Consider the following 25,146-nt stretch of genomic DNA (forward strand, 5'->3'; position numbering starts at 1 on the left):
CTCCGCTTCCAGGTTGCGGGGCCGTCCTCCTGGGTGGGGTCCTGTGACGTCACAATGTCACGTGCACAGCTGAGCAAAGCAGTGCTCAGCTGAGCAGTATCAGGCTCAGGCTGAGTGGCAGAAGCCTCTGCCACCCAGCTTGCAGCCTTACATGTGTTGTGAATCAGGACTCAGGAGTCCGGACCAATCTGGTCTGGGCTCTTGGTTCTGTATTTAAAGAGCCAGGGGTCATTCACTGATCGCTGGCTATTAGGTTAACTCCTGGTCCCAGCTTCCTGTTTCTATTCCTGCAATCCCCATTCCTAATTCCCTCTGTTTGCTCGACTTGTTATCTGACCTCCTGCCTGACCTTTGACTATCCAATTGTATTGCTGATTTTGTACTGCGTTGCCCGTGTGGTTTTGACTTGGCTCGTTTACCCTTCTCTATTGTGTTTGTCTGTCTGTCCTGTTCAGTGTGTCACATATTCAGCGTAGGGAAGGCCTTGGTGATATTCCACGGGAGCCTAGAGCCGACTGAGGCAAGTAGGCAGGGACAGTGGGTGGGTTCAGACCTAGGGCCAACTGTCTTGTCCTATTCGTATCTCCCTATCCTGACACAATTATTGAAAGATTCTCTCACCTCACATAAAGGTACAACTCACTTATCAACATATTTGTGTCTATATATATATATATTTTCCTAGAAATTATGTACTGGCAAGGACATGTGTTAAGTCGCTTTTTCTAAACCAGTACAAGACTAAAAATCTGCCTTCAGGAGACTGGACCTGGATTTCTGGTAAGTATAGCTTTGTTTTAAAGCATGATAACTAATCCCGAGCGAATCACTCGGAAATTTGTTTTGTGGAGTTTGCAAATATTTTCAAATTGCATACAAACACATTTCATGAAAAACAGGCAAACTATAATAGCTACAATAGTGGGACAATTACAGAGCAGCAATTTTTTTCAACAGCTGTTGCTGTGACGGTGTCAGAGTTGGAAAATTATTATTATTATTTTTTTTTTAAAAAGGTCAATCAGCCTGTCAATCATTCGATTTCCACCATGGACAGTAGTGGACATTGGTGGATCAGCAGTGTAATATTAATTTTCTCCCAGGACAGCAGTTGACATTGGTAAATAAGCACCCAGTGAGTTATTACGATAAATACTGTGTTCACTGTGACTTCCTATAAAGCACACCCAGCACCCATTTACTTGGTACAATGAACATCAAGTCACCTAGTTAATTGGTATACTGGTGTGTGTGTGTGTGTGTGTGTGTGTATGTGTGTGTGTGTGAGGGGGGGGGGGGGGTTGCTGACATCACAGAGGGGCTTACAGATGATTGGACAGGTGCATGGATTATGGATAATCCCTTGCTCCCGTCAAAAGACAGTTCTGTAAACTAACATGTGTTCACTATTGCGGCCACAGTGTTTACCGAATTTGCAAAACTAATCTGGTGAATTCAGGAATAACAATGAAGTGAATTAAATGCCATATTTGCTCTGAATCGGAATTCGTCAGATTTGCTTTGCTTATCCCTATGTATAACATAATAATAATAATAATAATAATAATAATAATAATAATAATAATAATAATAATAATAATAAATGTGAATTGCAAACATGCTTTATTTCACATTCCCTGTTTATTTAGATTTTGAGTTATATTGACAGTGACACTTCAAGTCTCTGTGATTGATCATGTATCCCTTAAGGGATATTAGGAGGAAACTTGGAGAAGAAATTTGCAGATCTAGACTACAGTATTTAGCTGGTGACCCACTTATTACAAATAGCAGGTTGATCACAGAATGGTACAGAGTACATCAAGGAATGTACTTTAATCTGTACAGCAGAATAAGCTTCATTCTCCATTACTGCCTGAATGGTGTCAGTGTGAGGCTTATGCACTGATGCTAAAGCCAAAAAGGATGAAAAGAGAGCGGGATCCCATCTCTAGCATCAAGCATAGCTCGCAATTTCCCTGCCAAATGTCCCACAGTTGGCTCGGTGCCATGTTCTCACATAATGTGCATGACAAGTGACCCAATTATTGCCTGCCTTCAGTGTTCTTCTGTGTATGTGCCTACTTTAATATTCCAGTACAACAACAATGCAGCTGGAGTGCTGTAGACCTATAACACCCAGCTATACTTTCATGTTTGGTATATGTTGGCTTATCATTAGCATACCAATTTATGTTGCATTATATCCTGGTGTGTGGGGGCAGATCTGTGAACTGGCCCCCCTGCTGACCATACCAACCAACCTTGTAACCTCTCCCACATTATCAGCCACATCAGAAGCCATTATAATGATGTAATCACGTGGTGGATGTGCGGCAGGGGCAGTAACCCAGAGGGCTACGGGTAAAGCACCACACAGGCACTTGTTACAGTGGCCAGGAGTGAAACTAGCTGTTGCCACCCCTTAATACACTGGCTCAGGACCTCCACTTCTTAGGAGTTGTAGTTGTTGCAGTTAGGGAGAGTAGTAAGTATTGTTTGTTGTGCAGGTGTTGTGCGGAAAGGATGACAGTGTCACTGATGAGATTAACCACAGAATAGTTTACTTAATCAATTGAAGGCCAACCGTGATAAGCACCCAAGGGACCCCCTCACAACCCGGCAGGTCACTGACCACAGGGAAAAGGATATAGCCAGCCTCTCTAGCAGGTGTGCTCCCATATCTTTGTTCCCCACTGGCACTGGCATCACGACAGTACAACTACAGGCTGAGCTGTATCCCGACCAACCACCACAGTAGTGGTGTCACACATCACCATCCGGCAAGTGAGCGGTCGAACGCCCACACGAGCGCACACCACACCTACATACAAACTGTTAACTCCATCACTTACACTGTGAACTACAACTCCCAGCATGCCCTGACAGCCATAGATCTTCCTAAACTGCTGGGAATTCTAGTTCTCCCTACAAATTACATGTTAGGTTGAGGTTACACAGTGTTATTGCTGTGCACACTCTGCTTTACCTTCTTAAAATGTTTATCCGGCACTTAAAGGGAACTAATCATGAGTATTTTGCCTATAATGCTTTCAGCAGCTCCTAACTAAGCTGCTAAAAGTGACTCTGTACTCACAATTATGGATGGTCCGAACCTGGTTCGGTTCGAGTTTGTACAAACCCGAATCCTCGGAAATGATTCCCTCTGTCTGCCCGCTCCATGGAGAGGGTGGATACAGTGGGAGGACTGCCTGGAAAACTGAGATACAGCCATAACCATAGGCTGTATCCCAGTTTTCCAGGTGGTCCTCCCGCTGTATCCACCCGCTGCATTGTAGGGGGCAGACAGCGGGAATCTGATGCCAAGCGTTCGGGTTCATATGAACCCTAACCTCGGCAGATTCGGACCATCCCTACTCAATCTGCCCACCCCAAACCGTGTGTACCTTTGGATAGCTGCTTTTAATTCAAAATCTTTCCAGGGATCCATTTGGCAGGTGATGCAGTTATTGTCCTAAAAGGCAACTTTTAAACTTGCAGCCCTGTGTCAAACTGGTGTGACCTAGAGTGTCTATCCATTAGGCTAGCAAAAACTCTCTGTCCCTCCTCCCAGCCCTCTTCATCATTAGGAATGCTTCAGGCACATTTTCTTCTATTCATAAGCTGTGTGAGCATGGCACATGGGCTGGATCATTAAGGAATCCTGTACCGTGTTTAGACAAGTAAGGAATAGGAGAATACAGTACCTGGCTGGAGCATTCCTAATGATGAAGATGGTGGGGAGGAGGAACAGAGAGGTTGTGCCAGCCTAATGCACAGTCATTCTAGGCCACGTCAGTTTGACACAGGGCTGCAAGTTTAAAAGTTGTTTTTCAGGACAATAACTGCATCACCTGTCGAACGGACCCAAGGACAGATCATGGATTAAAAGCCACTATCCGAAGGTACAAGTGGTTTGGGGGGGACAGATTGTGGGTACAGAGTCACTTTAAACATGTTCTATTATTCCAGCACTCGATGCGGGGAGAGAGCCATTAAACAGGCATCAGGGTGGAGCCTGGGCTGTAACTATTCACCGCTCTCTGTCTGTCAGGTTGATCTGCGGAGGTGACTGTCAGACAAATATGCTTCTAACAAGCCGTTTGGCTGTCAATCCTCCCTGGTAAACAGCAGTAACTAGTTACTGCCCATGTTCTGCCCTGATGCCTACTTAACGGCTCTCTCCCTGGACCGTGCGCTGGAAAAAAAAGAACATTTCTTCAGATTTAACCTAATGAAAAATGGTTTACAAACTAAGGCTTTGGCAGTTCTGTCAGGAGCTACTGTCAGCATTATAGGCAAAATACCCATGATTAATTCCCTTTTCATTTTTGCACTTTTGTTTTTAACTCCTCATGTTTCAAAGGTGAAAGCTCTTGACAGGTCATAGCGCAATAAAATTACGTCATCGAGTGTGGCCCGCAGAAGAAAATGTGAGCCGCTCTGGTGTACAAGAGCAGGCAGTCTCTGCTTCTGTAAGTACATTATATGATGGAATGTACGTACAGGAGCTGGGATTTATCTTCGCATTCCGTGCTCTCGTACAGTACCCATCACCACTTACTTGCCACCCAAAGGGCCAATCGCAATTAGTTATCCCTCTACTTGCGGCAGCTACCTAGACACCGAAAGATTTGCAGGACTGGTGTCACACTAGGGCAGAGGGGCCTTCTATGAGTCATGGGCTTCTGAGCAGTAGCCTACCCTTCCCAATGGGAAAGACATCTCTTTGTAATTGTGCTTTACCCGGTCTGTAAGGAAGTAGTGAGGGTAGTTTGAAACTCCTTGATCACCCTGACTGTGAGCTATAAGATGAAGGCACTTTCAAGATTTTTTTCTTCCACAGGACTGGCGCATAGCTAATGTGGTACCAATATTCAAGAAGGGGTCAAGGAGTGATCCTGGAAACTACAGGCCTGTAAGTCTAACATCTATAGTAGGTAAAGTATTTGAGGGGATTGTAAGAGATGCTATACTGGAGTATCTTAATGAAAATAATCTTATGACGCAGCACCAGCATGGATTTATGAGGGATCGGTCCTGTCAGACTAATCTGATCGGCTTCTATGAAGAGGTAAGTTATAGACTGGACCTGGGGGAGGCTGTGGATGTTGTGTATCTGGACTTTTCAAAGGCATTTGATACTGTGCCGCATGAAAGGTTGGTCTACAAAATGAGGATACTGGGACTCGGGGAAAACGTATGCAAATGGGTAAGTAACTGGTTGTGTGATAGAAAACAGAGGGTGGTCATTGATGGAACATATTCAGATTGGGTTTTAGTTACTAGTGGGGTACCACAGGGGTCAGTGTTGGGTCCACTTCTTTTTAATATTTTTATTAATGATCTTGTAGAGGGGCTACAGAGTAGAATCTCCATTTTTGCAGATGATACTAAACTGGGTAAAGTAATCAGTACAGAGGAGGATAATATCATATTACAGAGGGATTTGGAGAAGCTAGAGGCTTGGGCGGAGAAATGGCAAATGAAGTTTAATGTGGATAAATGTAAGGTTATGCATTTGGGCCATAGAAATAATAAGTACAGTTATGTGCTAAATAATAAAACACTGGGTAAAACTACTTCCGAAAAGGACCTGGGGGTATTGGTGGACAGTAAACTCAACTTTAGTGATCAGTGCCAGGCAGCAGCTGCCAAGGCTAATAAAATAACGGGGTGCATCAAAAGAGGTATAGATGCTAAAGATGAGAACATAGTTTTGCCTCTTTATAAATCACTGGTCAGACCACACATGGAATACTGTGTACAGTTTTGGGCACCGGTATATAAGAAGGACACAGCTGAACTAGAGCGGGTGCAGAGGAGGGCAACAAAGGTCATTAAGGGAATGGGTGGGTTACAGTACCAGGACAGGTTATCACGCTTGGGGTTATTTACGCTAGAAAAAAGACATCTTAGGGGCGATCTGATCACAATGTACAAATATATGAATGGACAGTACAGAGATTTTTGTAGTGGTCTTTTTACTCCTAGGTCTGTAACAATGACAAGGGGGCATCCTCTACGTCTAGAGGAAAGAAGATTTCATCATCAGCATCGACGCAGGTTCTTTACTGTACGATCGGTAAGACTGTGGAACTCTCTGCCACATGATGTTGTCATGGCTGATTCATTAAATAAGTTCAAGGGAGGACTGGATGATTTTCTTGAAAAATATAATATTACAAGTTATGGGCATTAGATTTCTGGTGATACGTTGATCCGGGGATTGTTCTGGTTGCCATTGCAGTTGGGGGAGGGGGGGGGGGGAGTTTCTCCCTGTGGTGGGGCGTTTGTCTTCTGCCCCATAGGGGTTTTTCGCCTTCCTGGATCAACACAGTAGGATTTTTCTAGGTTGAACCTGATGGACTCTTGTCTTCTTTCAACCTTATTTACTATGTTACTATGTTACTATGTAAACAGAACAAAAAACAAACAAACCATAATTTCTTTAAAAAAAAGTTTAACATAAAAGCTTGATTTAAACTAGGTCATTTTCTGGTTCTACTTTCACTTTAAGACTATATGATTTTGTTTTACATGATCCTATACTGAGGTCAAGGTCAATAGTAGTTTAAAAAGTAGTAAAAACCACTGTATATTGAAGCTATAGTATTTCTGTTCACCTCTCTGGACTATAACTAATCCAAAATTTTGTCTGTTGCTCAAGACTCATACAGGTGCCATCAATTATAATGTACTTCTGATATGGATTTTTTGAGCTGTTTTTTTATAGTATTGGTTCTCATCACAGAGTGTATTTTATCAAGAAGTAAATACACCAGTATCACTCTGTGCAGATCATCAATCATTCAACTTGTTTTAAAAAAGGTAATCATGCTTCAGATGACCCCTTTGTCAGAGACGGAGCATTGTCATTACAGTGAAGGAACTGAGACTAAACATCATAGTGCTTCTTGCCTATTAAGGTAAAAACAGGAAATAGATGAAAAAAAATCCATATAGATATTTTTTTTGTTTGTTTTGAAAAAATATTATCTCTGGTGATCTCTTGAACTTAATTATTATTGTAAAAAATATTTTCTATGTCTATGTAAAAAAAAATAATACAGTTACAAATAAAAAGGTATGAACATGTTTGGGGTTATTTTAATGAGATAAATGCAACAATATTCTTATCGAAATACTTTTTTTTTTTTTTTTTTTTAAATCATGTGTTTCTATTTAACCCCTCAAGACCGAGCCCATTGATGCATGGATGTTCGGGTCAAATTAATACAATGTTCCTCCCCGCCTTCTAAGAGCAATAGAGCTTTTATTTTTCCAACCACTGGGCTGGCTGGGGGGGGAGGGGTATAAGTTTTTTTTTTTATATTTTTAAAACTTTTTTATTACACTTTTTTAACACTTTTTTTTTCACTTTAAAACATGCAATCAATAGATTGCATATACTGATCTATACTATGTCATAGCATAGCATAGATCAGTGTTATCGGCGATCTATACATAGAGCCTGCCTGAGAGCAGACTCTATACATAGAACGCAGATCCTACAGGACTGAGGTAAGTGACTTACCCTTGCCTGTTTGTACAACCGATCGGGTCCCGATCACTCAGTGACAGGGGAAAAAATAAAAGCATTATAAGAGTCACAATTACGGTTAAAAAAAATTTGTAAAACAATACATAAGCTACTGCATGTAGACATGCATAATGCTGCATTCAAACTGACCTATAAAATAAAGATATCATGCCAGTTTTATCATAAATTGCATAATATAAACACGGCATATCCACAGAATTTGTGGAATTGTATTTTCCCCCCCAATTTCACACCATAAATACAGAGTGGGGAGAAGACACGCTGCAACGGGTTTTCTCCCGGCTCTATCTCTTGATTGGTTCTTCAAGATATACAATCACTCTTATCCTCAGTTTGGTCTGGTTTTGCAGCTCAGCTCCACTTAGGTGAAAGAAGCTAAATTTTAATCAATAAGACAAAATAGTGTTCCAGCTCACCCAGCTAGTGCACGGCAATGTAAATCTTACACAATGTGAACAGGGAGCTGACCTCTTCCAATACAATATGGGATGCTACGTATGTTTAACCACTAATCCACAACCCAGAACAGAAAAAAAACACTAATAGATGCACCCACAAGTAATCAAGAAAATAATGCTTATTTTACATGAATTTAACCTTTACAAAAAGCTAGACAAACTTCCACTATAATAAATACTCAACAAAAATATGATTAATAACTGCTGAAAAAAGATGCTAGCTCCTACTTCCTCCCTATAAAGTGAAAATACAAAATATCCCTAATTACATATATACTCCAATATTACATACATTAAATCCATATACTGTACATGCATCATATATACATACATGCGAATCCGTCTTTTAAGGTTAGTAACAACATGTTCATTCTGGTTGGCGTGACTCCTGGGCTTTATCATGTCCTTTTGGTAACATTTATGCCATTGGAACATAATGTATTTACTTGTTATTTTGTTTCACAGAGCTACTCTACTCTATGGTAATCACCAGGATGCTATTTCCCCTATGATTGTCCTAGACCCAGTTAATATATTGTGGATGTGATTGAGTTATTTTTGTAACACGCATTACTAGATAATAAATATATATATATTTATTTATTTATTTTTTATTGTCACATCATACATGTATTTTTATTTAGTAACATACAGCCATGGGTCCTGAATCTTTAATTTCCAGTGTATTACCTAAGTGTAAACGGCATGTATATTTGAGACACAGATATGCTTCCTTGTATGCAATTTTCATTTCTGATAGATTTGGTTGACATTGTCTGTTCGTCTAATAACATGTATGGAGATTAAGCACAACCATTTGTGTTGTGCTATAGCCATGCCCACATTTTTCACCTAATTACACACAGTGTACAGAGTATACACACATCTATTCATATATAGTTATTGTTTGGTGTTTCAACACCTCTAATTAGGCAATGAGGCATACTTTTTTCTTTCATGATATGTGTCTTTCCTTACTTACCTGTACGTTCCTGCAACATTTATATATAATTTTTCAGTGACACATGCATAAATGTTTTTAACCTTGTTCGATATTGTATACTATTATCCTGTCTGTTTCTATGTATATATTGTATAGATGCCATGATTAAGGGCCAAGTTGGCTCGAAACGCATCGGTAACGTCTTTTAAGAGTTTCTACAATAAATTTTAATATTTTATATGAGCTGAAGGATTCCAGTCTTTTCTTTGGCATGAACACCCCGGAATCCAGGGGGTATACCTTCGTGCTCAAAATGTGCAAAGATATGTGAGAAAGCACAAACTTATTACACTGGGTGCTGACCACATCTGTTTGTCTTGTACATGCATCAACCCATAAATACTACAATAAAGTGCTAATGCCTGATGCAGTCAATACAATAAATCCATATATATATATATATATATATATATATATATATATATATATATACAGTATATACATAAATACTGCAGTAAAGTTCAAATGCCTCATGAAAATCTCCTGTGAGTATCCAAAAACACCTAATAAACAGAAAACCATGTCCCGAACGAATAGTTTCCACCAAACAAGAAAGTAGGCAACAAGCCCCCAAACTGCAGCATATAATATCAAATAATGTCAAAGATGTCAACCGGGATCCTAATAGGCTACTCCGGAGTATATATGTAATTAAGGATATTTTGTATTGTCACTTTATAGGGAGGAAGTAGGAGCTAGCATCTTTTTTAAGCAGTTATCAATCATATATTTGTTGAGTATTTATTATAGTGGATCCCACATTATATTATAGGAGGCTCTCCGGTTTGGAAGTTCAGCATATTATGTCTGCTTCTTTGTACATTTTACCCCAATGGGTGTTTTTAAGTGTTTTTAACTGTTTGTCTAGCTTTGTGTAAAGCAATGCTTCTTAAACTGTGAGGCGGGCCTCACCACTGAGGCGCCCCCTAGTTGTTGGTGAGGCCCAGCTGGGGAGCCAGTTTTCACAAAAGTAACTATCATCTGCACAGTCCATTTGCTGTTTGCAGAAATCTCCATTTTAGCAAAATTATTAATTTATTTTGTACTTGCTTTATTAGTATCTAGAGCTTTTGAGATGAGTGAAAGCTAGTCCTAGCATTATTTTCAGCTTTCACCACAGATAGTGAGGCCCAGGCATCCTCTTGGTCAGTCTGGTGAGGCCCAGGCATTGCCTTGGTCTGTTGGGTGAGGCTCCAGTAGAAAAAGTTTGAGAAGCACTGGTGTAAAGGATACATTTATGTAAAATAAATAAACATTGTTCTCTTGATTACTTGGGTATGCAGCTTTTAGTGTTTTTTTCTGTTCTGAGTTGTCAACCATGTAAATCTTCAAGTATCTTCAAAAACAAGGCGGAGAGGTCAGCTCAGCCAATAAAAAAAAAATTATCTTTATTCCAAATTCATTTAAAGGTTTTCCAGGCAGATACAAAAAGTACAAAAATACACACTAATGTGTTTCTGGCTGTAAGCCCTTAATCATAGATCGCTGGTGAACAGGTATAGGGGAAACATATATAGGGGGAAATCCCACATGCTCCCTCCCCCACCCACCTTTTCTAATTATTTTTACTCAGGTTCAGGCTAATACAAAAAAATAAATTTACAAACAAAAATAGAGAAAACACCAAAGAAAATATACATAAAATGTCAATAGTTCAAAAGTAAATAGAGTCTATGATTTTGTCTCTTTTGTGTTGAGGTATCAAGCATCAGAATCTAGTAACCTTTACAATTTAATAATTTTTGTTTCCTATTACCTCCACGATCTGGACAAAAAACTCTTTCAATACCCGTGACGGTGAGAGACAAAGTATCTCTAGCATGAACTAGAGAAAAATGTTTAGATACATTGGATAGATTTCTAACATTATCATGTGTTGCACCATAAATATGCTCTCTTACACAATCTTTTAAAAGGCGACTGGTACAATCGACTGATTTCCCCTTATATATGTTTCCTCTATACCTGCTCTATGATTAAGGGCTTTCAGTCAGAAATGCATTAGATTTGTGTATTTTTTGTACTTTTTGTATCTGCCTGGAAAACTGTTAAATGAATTTTTAATAAATATAGTTTTTTATTAAATGTGCTGACCTCTCCGCCTTGTTTTTGAAGAAGCTAAATTGTAATACCACACAAAACCTGAGGTCAGGTGTGGCACTGTCTTTAAAGGGATTATCCAGTGCTGCAAAAACATGACCACATTCTTTCAGAGACAACACAACTCTTGTCTCCAGTTCAGGTTCGGTTTGCAATTAAGCTCCATTCACTTCAATGGAACTGAGCAGCAAAACCCCACCCAAGCTGGAGACAAGAAAGGGTCTCTCTCTGGAAGAAAAAGGCCATATTTTTGTAGCAGTGGATAGCCACTTTAATGTCAAGATATATCGATAGATGAACAGAAAATTATCAGAGTACATATATTAAATTCTTCAAGTCTCTATTTCAATATGTCCTAATTTTATTGAAAAAAAAAAACTGGAGAAAAAAAATACTGTAACATGAAATCAAGCAGTAATTTAAAAATGCAGTTTGTGATCATAGTAAAAAATAAAGAGCCATGATTGTACAGTAGAATCTAATTACAATTAATTGTTATTTTCATGTACAACACTTCACTGCAAAGAAGTGGGTCACCATTTGGGACATTTGTGCTGTCTTGAAATGTTATGAGTAGAGATGAGCGAATAGTGAAATATTCAATTTGGATTTGATTCAAATTGCTCCCGATATTCAACTATTTGATCGAATATCAAATCCCATTATAGTCTATGGGAGAAATATCCTAGGGACCTGGAAATCAAGATTCAACAAATTAGAGGTCACCAAGTCCAAGACATCTTTACAAAGTGATGCAAACATCTCTGGAATGCAGTAAAAATGTATCGGTGCAGCTCACAATCGAAAACCTGTAAAGCCGAGGTTAAACTTAAAACACCCAACCTAGCAACGGGCAATTTACCCCTTCAAGACCAAGCCTATTTGCACCTAAAAGACCAGGCTCATTTTTCAAAATCTGACCTGTCTCACTTTATGCGCTTATAGCTCAGTGATGCTTTAACGTATGCTAGCGATTCTGAGACTGTTTTTTCGTCACATATGGCACTTTATATTAGTGGCAAAATTTGGTCACTACTTTGTGTGTTTTTTGTGAAAAACATCAAAATATCATGAAAAATTTAAAAAAATTAGCATTTTATGAACTTTGAAATTCTCTGCTTCTAAAAAAAGAAAGTTGTATTACATAAATTAGTTACTAAGTCACATTACCAATATGTCCTCTTTATTCTGGCTTCATTTCATAAACATATTTTACTTTTTTAGGGTGTTACGGGGCTTAGAAATTTATCAGCAAATTACCACATTTTCGTGAAAGTTTCCAAAACTGATTTTTTTAGGGACCAGTTCTTTTTTTTAAGTTGATTTAGGAGGTTTGTATACTGGAAACCCCCATAAGTGACCCCATTTTGGAAACTAGACACCTTAAAGAATTAATCTAGGGGTATAATGAGCATTTTAACCCTACAGGGGCTGGAGGAAAGTATTCACCATTAGGCCGTAAAAAAATGAAAAATTAAAATTTTCCAATAATATATACATTTAGATTAAAGTTTCTCATTTTCAAAAGGAACATGAGAGAAAAAGCACCCCAAAATTTGTAACTCGGGTTCTCTTGAGTACTACGGTACCCCATATGTGGGTGGAAAGCACTGCATGGGCACACAGCGGGGCTCAGAAGGGAAGGAGCGCCAATTAGCTTTTCCATTGCAGATTTTGCTGAAGAAGTTTCCGAGCGCCAGGTGCATTTGCAGAGCCCCTGTAGTGTCAGCAGAGAGAAAAAACCCCATAAGTCACCCCATTTTGGAAAGTACACCCCTCAAAGAATTCATCTTCGGGTAAGATGAGCAATTTGACCCCACAGGTGTTAGAGGAAAGTATTCAAAATTAGACAGTAAAAATGAAAAACTCTAATTTTTTCCAATAATATGTTCGTTTAGTTTGAAATTTTTCAATTTCACAAGGAAAAAGAGAAAAAAAGGACCACAAAATTTGTAACGCAGGTTCTCCTGAGTAAAAAGGTACCTCATATGTGAGCATAAACCACTGCATGGGCACACAGCAGGGCTCAGAAGGAAACGAGCGCCAATTAGCTATTTCAATGCAGATTTTGCTGAAGAAGTTTCTGAGCGCCAAGTGTGTCTGCAGAGCCCCTCTAGTGTCAGCGGAGTAAAATCTCGCCATAAGTCACCCCATTTTGGAAAGTGCACCCCTCAAATAATTCATTTTGGGGTGTGGTGAGCATTTTGACCCCACAGGTATTAGAGGAAAGTATTTAAAAGTAGACAGTAAAAATGAAAAACTCGAATTTTTCCAATAATATGTTCCTTTAGTTTGAAATTTCTCAATTTCACGAGGAACAAGAGAAAAAAAGTACCCCAAAATTTGTAACGCAGGTTCTCCTGAGTAAAAAGGTACCTCATATGTCGGTATAAATCACTGTATGGGCACACATCAGGGCTCAGAAGGGAAGGAGCGCCAATTAGCTTTTTCAATGCAGATTTTGCTGAAGAAGTTTCTGAGCGCCAGGTGGGTTTGCAGTGCCCCTGTAGTGCCAGCGGAGTAAAATCTCGCCACAGGTCACCCCATTTTGGAAAGTGCACCCCTCAAAGAATTCATCTTGGTGTGTGGTGAGCATTTTGACCCCACAGGTATTAGAGGAAAGTATTCAAAAGTAGACAGTAAAAATGAAAAACTCGAATTTTTCCAATAATATGTTCCTTTAGTTTGAAATTTCTCAATTTCACGAGGAACAGGAGAGAAAATTCACCCCAAAATCTGTAACGCAGGTTCTCCTGAGTAGAATGGTACCCCATATGTGGGCATAAACCACTGTATGGGCACACAGCCGGGCTCAGAAGGGAAGGAGCACCAATTAGCATTTTCTCTGCAGATTTTTCTGAAGAAGTTTCTGAGCACCAGGTGCGTTTGCAGCGCCCCTGTAATGTCTACAGAATAGAATCCCCCCAAAAGTCACCCCATTTCGGAAAGTACACCCCTCAAAGAATTCATCTTGGGGTAGGATGAGCATTTTGGCCCCACAGGTATTAGAGGAAAGTATTCAAAATTGGCCAGTAAAAATGAAAAACTTGAATTTTTCCAAAAATATGTTGGTTTAGTTTGAAATTTCTAAATTTCACAAGGAACAGGAGAAAAAATGTACCCCAAAATCTGTAACGCAGGTTCTCCTGAGTACAACGGTACCCCATATGTGGGCATAAACCACTGTATGGGCACACAGCAGGGCTCAGAAGGGAAGGAGCGCCAATTTGCTGGAGCAAAACCGCAGCTAGTAACAGTTATTAGAATAGCGCAGTTACTAAAATACAATAAAAAAATTTGATTACAGGTAATGTGGGGTGGTTACGGACAGTCTGGGGTGGTTCCGGGTAATCTAGAGGTGGTTACGGGCAGTCTGAGGTGGTTACGGGCAGTCTGGGGTGGTTACGGGTAATCTGGGGTGGTTACGGGCAGTCTGAGGTGGTTACGGGTAATCTGGGGTGGTTACGGATAATCTGGGGTGGATACGGTCAACATGGGGTGGTCACAGGCAACCTGCTGTGGTTACGACAACCTGGGTGGTTACAGGCAACCTGGTGTGGTTAGAGGCAACCTGGGGTGGTTAGAGGCAACCTGGGGTGGTTACGGGCAACGTGGGGTGAATACGGACAACCTGCTGTGGTTACAGACAATCTGGTATGGTTACAGGCAACCTGCTGTGGTTACGGACAATCTGGGGTGGTTGCGGACAATCTGGGGTGGTTGCGGACAATCTGGGGTGGTTACGGACAATCTGGGGTGGTTGCGGGCAATCTGGGGTGGTTACGGACAATCTGGGGTGGTTACGGGCAACCTGGGGTGGTTACGGGCAACCTGCTGTGGTTACAGACAATCTAGGGTGGTTACAGGCAACCTGCTGTGGTTACGGGCAACGTGGGGTGGTTACGGACAATCTGGGGTGGTTACGGACAATCTGGGGTGGTTATGGACAATCTGGGGTGGTTACGGACAATCTGGGGTGGTTACGGACAATCTGGGGTGGTTGCAGACAATCTGGGGTGGTTACAGGCAACCTGCTGTGGTTACGGATAAACTGAAGTGCTAATAGGTAATCTGAGGTGGGTACCTGTAATCTGGCGTGGTTACGGGCAATCTGGAGGGGGTCACTGGCAATTTGGGGTGGTTAGAGGCAAGGAGCAGTGTTCAGAGGCAAGGTGCGGTGGTCAGATGCAAGGTGCGGTGGTCATAGGCGACGTGCGGTGGTCATAGGCAACGTGCGGTGGTCATAGGCGACGTGCAGTGGTCATAGGCGACGTGCGGTGGTCAAAGGCGACGTGCAGTGGTCAGAGGCGACGTGCGGTGGTCAGAGGTGATGTGCGGTGGTCAGAGGCAAGGTGCGGTGGTCAGAGGCAACCTGCGGTGGTTGCGTGCAATCTGGGGGGTTACATGTAATCTGGGGGGTTACATGTAATCTGGCATGATTACGGGCAACCTGGGGTGGTTACGGGCAACCTGGGGGGGTTACAGACAATCTAGAATTGTTACGGATAGAGTGAAGTGCTTATAGCTAATCCAGGGTGGTTACATGTAATTTGGGGTGGTTACAGGCAATCTGGGGTGATTACAGACAATCTGGAGGGGGTCACTGGCAACGTGCGGTGGTTACGGGCAACGTGTGGTGGTTACGGGCAACGTGCGGTGGTTACGGGCAACGTGCGGTGGTTATGGGCAACGTACGGTGGTTACGGGTAATCTGGGGGGTTACGTGCAATCTGATGTGATTACGGACAACCTGGGGTGGTTATGGGCAACGTGCAGTGGTTACGGGCAACCTGCGGTGGTTACGGGTAATCTGGGGGGGGGGGGGGGGGGTTAGGGGTAATTTGGGAGTAAACTGCAATTATTACTATAATAAAAAGTGTGTGTTTTATTTTTTTGTATGTTTGTCACTTTTTGTACTTTATACATGTTCACTGTATTACTATGATTACTGTGATATTTTCTATCACAGTAATCATAGTTCAGTGACAGAGACCAAATTGGTCTCTGTCACTTTAAATTTTCAGAGCTTGGCTGGTTGTGGAGCGCATGCGCACTTCATAACCAGCCAGGACACGGAAGAGGAAGGAGCTCCAGGAGCAGGTGAGTATATGGGGTAGGGGAGGGTGACTCGGGGACGGGGGTGACTGGGGGGGTGGGGGGCGACTTGGGGGGTGGGGGGGACATCACTTTTTATCCCCTGTCACCAATCATTCATGGTGACAGGGGATAAAAAGTAACAAATGAACACACGCTACACCGATCAGTGATTTTTCAACTTGCTTATGACTTCATTTACTCCTTCAATATTTCAAGGACAATTACATGTCTCATACAGAATAAAGTCACTTAATATTACATCACCCAGTGGCAAAACGGTAGCAGAGTCTCTTAATATGCGTCCTTAATTCAGCTTTCAGCCATCAGGACACACTTCCCGGTTGGGAATAAAAGTCCAACATCCATGCAGGGTACGCGACGTTTCGAGAGCAGCAGCTCCCTTTGTCAAGCCTAACTCATGTGTGACCCATCACCAATATATATACCCCGACCTCTCGCGAGATCTGAGATCTGTTTAAAAATAGACATAAAATAAATTAGACAACATGGAAAAATAACATATTTCTAACGGAATAAACCTCCTTCTAATTACTATATCATAGCTTTTTTACAGGAAAACACTCAAGTTACATGCTTCATTTAACCCTCTTGGGTTCAGTGCTTCCATTTTACTAAACCAATACACTTCCCGTTGCAGCAGTTTACGCTGTGTCTGTCCACTATCGGTACACTCTACCTCCTCTAATATCATCCATCTTAGTTCGCTGATTTGGTGTTTACACTGATGGAAATGTCTAGCAACACTGGTTTCTCCAAAGTTTTTTTCTTTCTCATTTTTTTCTTTCTCATTTTTTATACTAATTTTTTGGGCATAGTTTCTTATTGCACTCCGATGCTCGTTCAATCTAATTTTCACCGGTCTCATCGTCTGTCCAATATAGACTTTCCCACAGGGACATTTTAACATGTACACTACCTGTTTAGAATTGCATGTATGCCATCCCCGAATTTTAATAGGGTAACCCTTTGTGGGATGCATCACTTGAGTTTGAGCATGACACCCGTGACTATCAGCTTGATAGAGTCTATACATGGGCTGAGGAACGGAGGAAAATTAGAAAATCAGGCGTATCCCGGAGAGATTTTGAAAGCTCTGAAAGTCTATCGACGGATACTGAGAACCGCAGTGTGGGATTAGCGCCTAAAGGCGCAAAAGGAGGAAGAGGTAACCAACCTTATTTAGACAAAAAGCAAAAGAGAGGTGGTCTAAGAAGGAGACCGAGCGATTCGGATTCATCCGGAGTGAATCAAAAGAGTGCCACAATAGGAGTCAAGAAGAAAAACTGAAAGGTGAGCTCATGATTAATATTTCATCGGTTGAGCTGAATGAGGCACAGAAAAGTGTAATTAATAAAGGAACGGGCTTTGTGCCTACACGAGACTGACCAGTTTGACTTCCTTGTGGACTTCTATAAATTTTGTCGCACTCTAAGATTAAAAATGTACTTCTATGATGTGAATAGAATGAAAAAAGGAGGAATAACCGATGAAATTCCTAATGTATTAAAGAAAAAGAGTCAGTTTGACCCATTGATACAGAATACTTTACTTGATAGCTTTCAGCAAGCGGTTTCAAATGAAGTATTAAATAATTGGGACACTAAAAAATGTAAGTTAAGACAGAATATGACAGTAGAAGAATGGAGGGGACTTAAAGCACTACAGGAAGACGATAGGATAGTAGTGAAAAAAGCAGACAAAGGGGGGGCGACGGTGATACAGGACAAATAACAATCTGTAAATGAGGCTATGAAACAGTTAGAGGACGATAAGGTGTATAGAAAACTCACAGGTGACCCGACGGGACCGTTTAAAAGAGAGATCGACATGTTGTTGGAGGAGGCTATGAATGAGGGGTGGATAGATATGGAAATTAAGAGAGCCTTAGAAAATAATACACCAAGGGTACCCATACTATACCTATTGCCTAAAGTCCATAAATGTTTAAAAACACCGCCCGGCCGCCCGATTGTGTCGGAGATTAATTCCATTTCCCATCCCTTAGCGGTCTACGTAGATAGCTATTTACAGAAAATTGTAGCAAAACTGTCTTATTGTCTGAAAGACACTAACGAATTTTTGGACAAAATTATGAATTTAAATGTGTCATGTAACACCTGGTTATGTACCCTAGATATTAAATCTTTGTATACGAATATCCCTACAGATGAAGGCATCGCTGCAGTAAGAGAACAGCTCTGTAGAGATGCCACTTTAGAAAATGGTAAGATTAGACTTTTGACCAACCTATTGGATGTCATTCTCAAGAAAAACTATTTTAGGTTTGGGGAGGACTACTACCTCCAGCTACAGGGGACTTTGATGGGGTCCCCTGTGGCACCCAGTTTCGCTATCATATTTATGAATAAATTTGAGGAGGAGTACGTGTGGTCTCATGAGTTCAGTGGGTGTGTTGTCCTCTGGTTGAGATATGTGGACGACGTGTTCTTGGTGTGGGAGGGCTCGAAAGAGCAGTTGGAGCAGTACGTCCACTATCTCAACCAGAGACATCCACTCATCGAGTTTACACTGGAATGTGATCTACAAAAAATACACTATTTGGATGTGGAAGTTAGTAAAGAAACGGATGGTAGCCTGAGAACCACACTTTTTTCAAAAGAGACAGATCGTAACAATCTATTAGCTAGAGATAGCTGTCACGCACCCCAAGTATTTGGGGGGATCCCTTGTAGCCAATTTACTCGAGTTCGGAGAATTTGTAGTACAAAAGAGGAATATGATGTGAAGAAAACAATTATGGCTAAAAAGTTTATTGAAAGAGGATATGATTCACAAAAAATAGAAAAAGTTGGAGAAGAAATTGGACAGAAAGATAGACAAGAATTTAGGAAGAGAAAGAAAAGAGTAAAAGATAGCTCTAAACCAATGTTTATCACAACATATGACGGGCATGCCAACATGGTGAGAAAAACTGTACTTAAATACTGGGGACTCCTTCAGGCTGATCCCAAGTTTGGGAGACTGTTTGTGGATACCCCAAGATTTATCTTCAGAAAAGGTAAAACTATAGCCAACTATCTGGTGAGAGCAGATATGCGGAAGGGTAGACAAACAAGACAAAAATTTTTAAGAGCTAGAAAAAATGGTACTTTCCCCTGCTTAGCATGCCAGAACTGCAGTGCCATAATTAAAGGAGATCAAGTGATGCATCCCACAAAGGGTTACCCTATTAAAATTCGGGGATGGCATACATGCAATTCTAAACAGGTAGTGTACATGTTAAAATGTCCCTGTGGGAAAGTCTATATTGGACAGACGATGAGACCGGTGAAAATTAGATTGAACGAGCATCGGAGTGCAATAAGAAACTATGCCCAAAAAATTAGTATAAAAAATGAGAAAGAAAAAAATGAGAAAGAAAAAAACTTTGGAGAAACCAGTGTTGCTAGACATTTCCATCAGTGTAAACACCAAATCAGCGAACTAAGATGGATGATATTAGAGGAGGTAGAGTGTACCGATAGTGGACAGACACAGCGTAAACTGCTGCAACGGGAAGTGTATTGGATTAGTAAAATGGAAGCACTGAACCCAAGAGGGTTAAATGAAGCATGTAACTTGAGTGTTTTCCTGTAAAAAAGCTATGATATAGTAATTAGAAGGAGGTTTATTCCGTTAGAAATATGTTATTTTTCCATGTTGTCTAATTTATTTTATGTCTATTTTTAAACAGATCTCAGATCTCGCGAGAGGTCGGGGTATATATATTGGTGATGGGTCACACATGAGTTAGGCTTGACAAAGGGAGCTGCTGCTCTCGAAACGTCGCGTACCCTGCATGGATGTTGGACTTTTATTCCCAACCGGGAAGTGTGTCCTGATGGCTGAAAGCTGAATTAAGGACGCATATTAAGAGACTCTGCTACCGTTTTGCCACTGGGTGATGTAATATTAAGTGACTTTATTCTGTATGAGACATGTAATTGTCCTTGAAATATTGAAGGAGTAAATGAAGTCATAAGCAAGTTGAAAAATCACTGATCGGTGTAGCGTGTGTTCATTTGTTGCTTTATACGGATTCTGAATGTGGGCTGTGGAGCGGCCTAATTGAACACACATGTGAGACCCAGTTGGTAGGATCCCATTCACACATATATAGGGGATAAAAAGTGCCGGCGGCACATGGCACAAGCGATCAGCGGTATATAGTATATACCGCTGATCGCTTGTACCGGGACCCCACAGGGGGGGGTCCCGATGACTGCCCCATGCTCTCCGCTACCTCTGGTGGCGGAGATCATGGGGCTTTCATTCATTTTTCTTTTTTGATCACTGTTAACAGACATTAGTCTGTTCACAGTGATCGCGGTGGCCATCTTGGATCCGATGGCCGACGCGGGAGGGGGGGTTAGTGACTGGGGCACTAGGGGGCTGATCTGGGGTCTGATTTTTACTTATTTCATCTCCCCCCACCGTGGATTCACGGTGGGGGGAGATGAAATACAGCGGCGGCACCGGCCCATTAGTGAACGCCGTTTCGGCGGTCACTAAGGGGTTAATGGGGGTCAGCTGCAGAATCGCAGCTGATCCTCATTATCTCCGGTGCTGTACACAAATGAGAGCGGGATCGCTGTCCCTGCAGCGATCCCGTTCTCATCACAAAGCCCCCTCAAGTCAGGAACGTATATGTACATTCCTACTGCACGGGGCATGTGCAATAGGAACGTATATATACAGATGGCTGACGTAAAGGGGTTAAAGGAGATATGAGAAAAATGGATATTAGTCCTCAAGCTTGAAAAATACACAATAAAAACAATAATAAACATCATAAAATATAGTGTTCTCACAATTAATTCTGAAATTGATCTTAATTAATTCTAAGATAATATCAAAAGTTCATCAATTGTCCACAATGGGATATAGTAAAAAAACAGTATTAGTCTCTGAATGTAGTGCAGTACCCCTGTGCCCTGGCCAGGTATGCGGTAAGAGTTGATCAGTCCTTTAAAGTGTCTCAGAGTTAGAGTTTTTTTGTGGTGTTCAGACCACGGGTGATTTTGGACTTGTAGTCCTTACGAGATCTGTGTGTAAGGTCGATTCCATTTGGGAAGACGCTGAATGCAAGAGACCTTACACGAAGATCTCGTAAGGACTACAAGTCCAAAATCACCCATGGTCTGAACACCACAAAAAACTGTAACTCTGAGACACTTTAAAGGGCTGATCAACTATCACCGCATACCTGGCCATGACACAGCGGTAACGCATTACATTCAGAGACTAAGGCTATGTTCACACATCGTTTTTTCCGCTTCGTTTAAAATCACATCCGTTATTTTGAGCCTATAATAACAGACGTTTTTCGAAGCCTGGCATCCCCTTAGTGCAATGATGGGTGTTTGCACATTATCTTAGTTTGAGGTTACTAATTGCCCTTTGGTTGTGGCTTAATTGAAAAATCCATTGAATTTAATAGTAAAAACTGAGAAAGAACGGTGACAATAGAAGAACTGTGTGTGGACAACTAATACAAAACGTCCGCTATTTGCAAAAAAACATCCGAAAATAATGTTCATGTTCATTATTTTGACGTCCGCGGCAAAAACGTATGTTTTCCAATGCATTGTGAGCATAGGACGTCCGTCTTCCCATTGACTTCAATGCAATTGCTGCAAAAACGGAAATTTTTTTTAAATAGCGAAATCGGATGTTTTTTCTCCATTTTAGTTGTTGTGTGAACCTAGCCTAATACTGTTTTTTACTACAGTATATCCCATTGTGGACAATTGATGAACTTTTGATATTATCTTACAATTAATTAAGATCAATTTTAGAATTAATTGTGAGAATACTATATTTTATTATGTTTATTATTGTTTTTATTGTGTATTATTCATCTTAATGTGTGTTTTGAAGTATAAGGACTGTATTCAAGCTTGAGGACTAATATCCATTTTTACACACCTCTGGAATGCATCTGAGAAAGCAGGGAAACAGTATGTTACAGGGCACTGTATTACCGGCAATTAGCAATTGCCTGCAATAATGCCGATTCCTGTAATAGTTAATATTTAATTAAAAAACAAAGTTTGTTCTAAAAAAGTTATTTTCGTTGTTCAATAACTTAATTATAACGAATCCATGCTTTTGCAATTAAATATACTGTTAAAAAATAAATATGTATATTTATTTATTTACAGTATATTTAATTGCAAAAGTATGTATTCGTTTTAATTAAGCTATTGAACAACGAAAAAAACTTTATTAAAACAAAAATGTGTTTTATTAATTAAATATTAACTACTAAAGGAAGCTGTATTATTGCCGGTAATATCTATTGCCAGTAATACAGCTCAATGTACTACTTAATACTTTACTTTAATTAAAACAGCAAATGTTTCTTCTAATGATGCTATTTTTTTTATCACAATAGCAACATTAGAAGAAACATTTTGATTTATATGTTCGCTCAGCTGATTGGCTGAGCGGACATATAAAGAGCTGGTCCCGTCACACTGAGCTCAGTGTGCCGGGGACCTGCGAAGAGAGAAGATAGAACACATCAGAGAGTGAGTAGAAAGCTTCCCCCCCCCCTGCACTACACCCATTCCAGCAAGGAAACGTTGTCACTTAACCCCTTTCTTGCTGGTATGGGTGTAGTCTGACATCAGTCTTGCCCACAAGGGGTTAAGTGGGGACCCCAAGGGGTTAAGGCGTGTTGTGCTCCTGTTTGTGTGTTTTTTTGTGTGTTTCACCCTTTTTGTTTTTCAGATATCGGTATCCTGTGGATTACGTCGGATTCGATGGACTACGTCGATGACCAGCGGTGGTTGGGATTTTTTGTTTTAATAAAATGGTCAACAAGGGGTGTTTTTATTTGAATAAAAAATATTTTTCATTTGTGTCGTGTCTTTATTTCTTTACTATATAGACTTAGTAGTGGAAGCCGTCTAATAGACGGAATCCATTACTAAGTCATTATTACCCCAGTATCTTATGCCACCAGGGGTACTGGGAAGAGCCAGGTGCCAGTGGTCCCGGAGTGTCAAAATTGGCGCTCCTGGACTGGGCGTCAGCCGGCTGGTAATATTAAGGCTGGGGAGGGTCAAAAACAATGTCCCTTCCCACCCTGGTGTTACTAGGCTGCTGTTGCTTGGTTTTTTACCCGTCTGGTTATGAAAAAAAGGGGAACCCTATGTGTTTTTTTAAATATTTTTTTATTTTTTTTAAAAAAATTGGTTCCCCCTATTTTCATAACCAGCCAGGTTAAAAACCAAGCAACAGCAGCCTAGTAACACCAGGGTGGGAAGGGCCACCCCTCCATCCTTAATATTACCAGCCTGCTGCCACCTAGTCCAGGAGTGCCAATTTTAATGCTCCGGGACCACTGGCACCCGGCTCTTCCCAGTACCCCTGGTGGCATTGGGTACTGGCGTAATAATGGGGGGGTTAGTGTTAGCCATTTTATACCGGCTAACACTAAGTGCTGACTTAGTTATGGATTCCGTCTATTAAACGGCTTCTACTACTAAGTCTATATAGTAAAGAAATAAAGACACGACACAAGTGAAAAATATTTTTTAGTCAAATAAAACACCCCTTGTTGACAATTTTATTAAAACAAATAATCCCAACAACCGCTGGTCATCGACGTAGTTTATCGAATCCGACGTAATTTACAGGATACCGATATCTGAAAAACAAAAAGGGAGAAACCACAAAAAAAACACACAAACAGGAGCTTGGGGGCCAGACTGATGTCAAATTGCACCCATACCAGCAAGGAAGGGGTTAAGGGGGGGAGAGCTTTTTACTCACCCTCCAATGTTTTCTATCTTCTCTTTTCTCTCTTCGCTGGTCCCCGGCACACTGAGCTTATTATGATGGGAACGGCTCTTTATATGTCTGATCAGCTGAGCGGACATATAAATCAAAATGTTTCTTCTTAAGTTGCTATTGTGAGAGCATCATTAGAAGAAACATTTGCTATTTTAATTAAAGTATTAATTAGTACATTGAGCTGTATTGCCGGCAATACAGCTTCCTGTAGTAGTTAATATTTAATTAATAAAACACATTTTCGTTCTTATAAAGTTATTTTCGTTGTTCAATAGCATAATTAATATGAATACATACTTTTGCAATTAAATATACTGTAAATAAATAAATAATTATACATATTTATTTATTTATATATTTATTTTTTATTAACAGTATATTTAATTGCAAAAGAATGGATTCATTTTAATTAAGCTATTGATTAACGGAAATAACTTTTTTAGAACGAAACTTTGTTTTATTAATTATTAACTATTACAGGGATTAACATTATTGCCGGCAATTGCTAATTGCCGGTAATACCGTGCCCTGTAAAATGCTGCTTCCCTGCTTTCCCAGGGAGCATAAACTTTATTAAAACAGCTAAAATATTTTTTAGCTGTTTTAGTAAAGTTAATTTAGATTCAAATTTTCAATCACATATTTGATCGAACTCGAATCTTTCGAATAGCTATTTGATCGAATACTATTCGCTCAACTCTAGTTATGAGTACTCCACATATATGGACAGCGCTGAAGACACCATCATCAGTGCTACCATCCCCACCCTATGGCTGCTGGAAAAAACACTTTAGGCTATAATGGGCTATGTCCTGATGGCACAGGAGGAGGCAGAGGAGGAGGAAGAAAGTCCATTCTCCTAGGTCTACACCTTGGTCCAGCTAGGGGAACAGTCTTGTATGATATGCTACTGGGTGGACACCCTGCTGGATCCATACTATAAGGATATCATTGCATCCTTAGTAGTACAGAGGGAGAAAAGAAAAAGAGAATACAAATAAAAGCTGATGGAGGCACTACTAGCAGAATTTCCATCTGACAAAGAGGGCTTGGGGGAGCAACAGGCTGAGGAGGAGGCCACAGTTTGGGGACCAGCACCG

Source organism: Dendropsophus ebraccatus, chromosome 6, assembly GCF_027789765.1.
Source record: "Dendropsophus ebraccatus isolate aDenEbr1 chromosome 6, aDenEbr1.pat, whole genome shotgun sequence".
Taxonomy (NCBI): domain Eukaryota; kingdom Metazoa; phylum Chordata; class Amphibia; order Anura; family Hylidae; genus Dendropsophus; species Dendropsophus ebraccatus.